General features: G+C 38.1%; 1 long non-coding RNA gene across 1 annotated transcript in view; it reads right to left on the bottom strand.

The window, feature by feature from the left end:
- Positions 1–446: 446 nt before the first annotated feature.
- LOC107182736 overlaps positions 447–6,089 on the bottom strand; it is a 10,293-nt gene continuing 4,650 nt past the window's right edge. The window contains exon 3 of the long non-coding RNA XR_001513467.1: positions 447–457. This is a non-coding gene — a long non-coding RNA (uncharacterized LOC107182736). The remainder of the gene's footprint in view (positions 458–6,089) is intronic.

The raw sequence follows: 6,089 nt of genomic DNA, 5'->3' as shown, positions 1-6,089 counted from the left end.
ACTCATCTATTGATGGGCACTGGGACTGTTTCCAGATCTTGGCTATTGTAAATTGTGCTGCTATGAACATAGGGATGCATATATTCCTTCTGATTGTGTTTTGAGTTTCTTAGGATTTATTCCTACAAGTCAGATCACTGGGTCAAATGGGAGTTCCATTTTCAATTTCTTCAGGAAACTATACTGTTTTTCCATAATGGCTGCAGCAGTCTGCATTCCCACCAGCAGTGTACTAGGGTTCCCTTTTCTCCACATCCTCGCCAGCACTTGTCATTTGTTTATTTGTTGATGGTAGCCATTCTGAAAGGTGTGAAGTGATAACTCATTGTCATTTTGATTTGCATCTCTCTGATTATCAGTGACTTTGAGCCTTTTTTCATATGTCTCTGGACCATCTATATGTCCACTTTGGAGAAGTGTCTATTTAAGTTCTTTGTCCATTTTTTAATTGGATTTTCTTCTTTTTGTTAAGTTGTATGAGTTTCCTGTAAATGTTGGAGATTAAACCCTTATCAGTGGTAACATTTGCAAATATGTTCTCCCATACATTGAGTTCCTTTTTATTTTGTTGATGGGTTCTTTTGCTGTGCAGAAGTTTTTTTTTATTTTGATGTAGTAACATTTATTTTCTCCTTAGTTTCCTTTGCCCTAGGAAATTTATCCATAAAAATGCTGCTGCAAGAGATGTCTGAGATTTCACTGCCTATGGTTTCTTCTAGGATTTTTATGGTTTCACAAATTACATTTAAGTATTTTGTCCATTTTGAGTTTATTCTTGTGTATGGTGTAAGTTGGTGGTCTAGTTTCATTTTTTTGCATATATTTGTCCAAATTTTGCCACCCCATTTATTGAAGAGATTGTGTTGACTCCATTGTATGCTCTTGCCTCCTTTGTCAAATATTGAGTGTAATGCCTTGGGTGGATTTATGGGGTCTCTGTTCTGTTCCATTGATCTATATTCCTGTTTTTGTGCCAATACCAAGCCGTTTTGATTATGGTGGCTTTGTAATATAACTTCAAATCTGGTATTGTGATTCCTCCAACTTTGTTTTTCTTAAGATTGCTACAGCTATTCAGGGTCTTGTTTGATTCCATATAAATTTTTGGAGTGTGTGTTCTAGATCTGTGAAATATGCTGTTGGTATTTTAATGGGATTGCATTGAATCTATGGGTTAACTTGGGTAGTATGGACATTTTAATGATGTTGATGCTACCAATCCATGAAGACGGTATATTCCTCCACTTGTTTATATTTTATTCTATCTCTTTTTTCAACATCCTATAGGTTTTCAAGTATAGGTCCTTTGCCTCCTTGGTTAAGCTTATTCCTAATAATCTTAATTTGTTTGTTGCAATGGTAAATGGGATTGTTTGTTTAGTTTCTCTTTGTGATAAGTCATTAGTGGTGTATAAAAAAGCCATCAATTTTGGGGTGTTGAATTTGTATCCTGCTACATTGCCAAACTCATTTATTATATCTGGTAGTATTTTTGTGGAGCCTTTAGGGTTTTCTATGTACAATATCATGTCATCTGTGAAAAATGGGTTTTACTTCCTCCTCTCCAATTTGGATGCCTTTTTATTTCTTCTTGTCTGATCACTGTGGCTAGGACTTTCAGTAGTATGTTGAATAAGAGTGGTGAAAGCAGGCCCAACCGGCGTTGCTCAGTGGTTGACGTCAACCTATAAACAAGGAGGTCACGGTTCGATTCTTGGTCAGGGGACATGCTTAGGTTGCGGGCTCAATCCCAGTGTGGGGTGTGCAAGAGGCAATCAATGATTCTGTCTCATCATTGATGTTTCCATCTCTCTCCCTGATCCTTCCTCTCTGAAATCAATAAGAATATATTAAAAAATAATAAAAGAGTGGTGAAAGTGGACATGTGTCCTGACCAGGAATCAAACTGTGACCTCCTGGTTCATAGGTCTACGGTCAACTACCAGGCCATGCAGGCCAGGCTAAAGTCACTTTTAAGGTAAGATGTTAATTTAAATACCAAAGCAACCATGAAATAAATAACTCAAAAAACACAGTAAAAGAAACAATAGAATTAAAATGGAACAAAAAAATTCACCACAAAAGAAGGCAATTTATAGAAGAACAGAGAAAGAAAAAGACATGACACATTGAAAGCAAATAAAAAACAACATGCATCAGTCCTACCGTACCAGTAATTACATTAGACATAAATTTTTTAAAATCCAAAGGAAAAGTTTTATGAAACAGATTTTAAAAATGCAAACCTGCCTGGGCTCAGTGGTTGAGCAGTGACCTGTCAACCAGGAGGTTACGGTTTGATTCCTGGTCAGGGCATATGCCCAGGTTGCGAGCTTGATCCCCTGTGTGGGGCGTGCAGGAGGCAGCTGATCAATGATTCTCATCATTGCTATTTGTATCTCTCCCTCCTTTTCCCTTCCTCTCTGAAATCAATAAAAATATTGTTTTGCAAAATATAAACCTTCCTATATGCTATCTACAAGACACAATTTTGATCAAAGACAAAATGTTTGCAAGTAAAAGTTAGAAAAAACGTACTAGCATACCAGTGAAAACAGTAATCAAAATAGAGAAAGTAGATACAAAATAGAATTAAGAAAATATTGTTAGTAAAGAAAATTAGGGTATTTTATTATAATTAGAGGATCAATCTATCAGGAAAATATAAGAATTATAAACATATATGCACCTAACAACAGAGCACCAAAAATGAGAAAAAATTAACATCATCATATCAATTGATGCAGAAAAACATTCCACAAAAAACCAACTCCCTTTTTTTAATATAACATCTTTAAGCAAAATGAAAATAGAGGAATAATACCTCAACATAATAAGCCCATATATGACAAACCTATATCCAACATCATACTAGTCAAAAACTGAAAACATTTCCCCTTAGAACAGGAACAAGACAGGGATTCCCACTTTCACCAGCCTTGTTCAGCATAGTACTGGAAGTCCTAGCCATAGTGATCACACAAGAAGAAGGAAGAAAAGGCATCCAAATGGTAAAGGAGGAAGTAAAACTCATTGTTCGCAGATGACATGATATTGTACATAAAAAACCCTAAAGACTCCACCAAAAACTGTCAGTTTTAATAAATTAAGCAAGGTGTCAGGATACAAAATTAACACTCAGAAATTGATGGCATTTTTATAAACCAATCCCATTTATCACAGCAACAAAAAAAAGACACCCAGTAATAAACTTATCAAGAAGGTAGATATACTGGGAAAACTACAGGATATTGAAAAAAAAGATAGTGGAAGATATAAACAAATGGAAGAAATATCGTGCTCATGGATTGGTAGAATCAACATCATTAAATGTCCATACTACCCAAAGCAATGTATAAATTCAATGCAATCCCTATTAAAACACCAGTGGCAAATTTCACAGATCTAGAACAAACAGTCCAGAAATTTATCTGGAACCAAAACAGACCCCGAATAGCCCCAGCAATCTTGATAAAAAGAACAAAGTTGGAGGAATCACAATACCAGATATCAAGTTATTGTATAAAGCCACTGTACTCAAAACTGCCTGGTACTGCCACAAGAACAGGCATATAGATCAATAGAACAGAGAACCCAGAAATTGACCCAAGCCATTATGCTCATTTAATATTTGACAAAAGAGGCAAGAGCATATGATGGAGTCAAGACAATCTCTTTAATAAATGGTGTTGGGGAAATTGGACAGGTACATGCAAAGAAATGAAACTAGACCACCAACTTAACACCATACGCAAGAATAAACTCAAAATGGACAAAAGATAAATGTAAGATGTGAAACCATAAAAATCCTAGAAAAAACCACTAGCAGCTAAATCTCAGACAGCTCTCATAGCAGTATGTTTACCGATACATCTCTGAGGGCAAAAGAAACTAGGAAAAAATATAAACAAATTGGACTACTCAAAATAAAAAGCTTCTCCATAGGAAAAGAAACCAACAAAATGAAAGAGAGAGCACTGCATGGGAGAACATATTTGCCCAAGAACATCTGATAAGGAATTAATATCCAAACTATATAAGGAACTCATACAACTTAATTTAAAAAGACAAACAATCCAATTAAAAAGCAAGCGAAGGACCTAATAGACACTTCTTCAAAGTGGGCATTCAGATGGCCAAGAGACATATGAAAAAATGTTCAAAGTCACTAATTATCCGAGAGATGCAAATCAAAACGACCATGAGATATCACCTCACACCTCTCAAGAATGGATATCATCAACAAATCAACAAAAGACAAGTGTTGGCAAGGATGTGGAAAAAAGGGAACCCTAGTACACTGCTGGTGGGAATGCAGACTGGTGCAGCCACTGTGGAAAACAGTATGGAGTTTCCTCAAAAAAAAAAAACCAAAGGAACTCGCATTTGAACTAGTGATCCCACTTACACATATATATCCTAAGAAATCAGAAACACCAATCAAAAAGAATATATGCATCCCCATGTTCATAGAAGCACAATTTACAATAGCTAAGATTTGGAAACTACCCATGTGCCCATCAGTAAATAAGTGGATAAAAAAGCCATGGTACATTTACACAATGGAATACTATTCAGCTATAAAAAAGAAAGAACTCTTACCATTTGCAACAGCATTGGTGGACCTGGAGAGTATTATGCTGAGCAACATAAGCCAGTCAGAGAAACATAAGTATCACATGATCTCACTTATATGTGGAGTCTAATGAACAAAATAAGCTGATGAACAAAATAGACTCAGAAACATGGAAGCAAGAAACAATCTCTCAAACCTCAGAGGGAAGGCAGGGGAAGGTTCTTGGGTGGATGGGAAGACCTAAACCAAAGAAGTTGCATGCATTTATGCATAACCCATGGACCCATGGACAATGCAATCAGGTTGTGAAGTCCTAGGGAGGGAGTCAGGGGCAGGCTAGAAGAGGTCACTAGGGGGAAAAAAGGGATATATGTAATCCGTTCAAGAATAATGATTAGAGAGAAAAAATGTATATGTATTTTCCCTAATACCAAGAGCAACTCAAAGAATATTGCTCTTGCCAATACTATACAGGAGATTTTAGGTAGGAAAAAGAAATAGATATCAAAGACTTTGAACAGAAGTACAATGATCTGTATTTATAGGACATGTAATTTTATACATGAAATGCCTAAGTACCCTACCAAAAAAACACACACACCCTAATATTATAATTATTAGAAAAAAATAGAAGGAATTCTAATGAATTAGGAAAGGTTGGGAGAAACCAAGATGGCGGCATAGGTAACCACAGGAAATTGCTGCCTTGCATAACCACTTCAAAAATACAACTAAAAGACAAAACAGACATCATCCAGAACCACAGGAAGGCTGGCTGTTTGGAAATTCTACAACTAGAAGGAAAGAGAAAAGCACACTGAGACTCAGAGGAGATGCAGAAGTAAAGTGCAGAGATATGGAGGCGCACGCCGAAACGGCTGGCAATTGAGGACAAGGCGCACATGGAGAGGGCTGGCAGCTGAGGATGTGGCACACATGGAGAGAGCTGAAAACTGAGGCCACGGTTGTCTTTTTCAACTGGGAGGGAGTCTCAAGCTCCCGACTGCTCTGAACTCCAGTTTCAGGTGAGTCTTTGGGGACCCAGACTCATACAAGGAGAAACTGGACTGTCTGGCATCAGGCAGTACTCGAGGGCGGCTTTCTCTCAGTGGTGCTGGCAGTGATTACCGGGACACTGAGACTAGGGGCGTCTTAGGGTTGGACCATGGAGCAGCCATAGCTTCTTGCTCTGCCCTGTTGATCCCGTGAGACCCCGCCCCCACCCGAGCTGTGCGCAGATGCTTTTGCATATGAAAGGCATGGCCCTTTGCACCCTGAAAATTACCTAACAAACTGCAGTTGAATCAGAAAGACCCAGAACATCCAAAAGAAGGTCCAAGGCCACACAGCAGCTTGCACTGCTTCACAGCTGGGCCTCAGCTGGGCACCTCCAAACCCCAAACAAAGAAGAAGAATCTCTCCATAGCTCCTGCTGGGTAGCCTCAGGCAGAGGCTAAATTAGCACCTCCTTAGAGATCCAAGAGCCAGTGTACCCAGTGGTCAGTGAGACCAT

Source organism: Myotis davidii, unplaced genomic scaffold (assembly GCF_000327345.1).
Source record: "Myotis davidii unplaced genomic scaffold, ASM32734v1 scaffold598, whole genome shotgun sequence".
In the NCBI taxonomy this organism is placed as follows: domain Eukaryota; kingdom Metazoa; phylum Chordata; class Mammalia; order Chiroptera; family Vespertilionidae; genus Myotis; species Myotis davidii.
The sequence above is the reverse complement of the archived record's forward strand: the minus strand, read 5'-3'. Positions and strand labels throughout refer to the sequence as shown.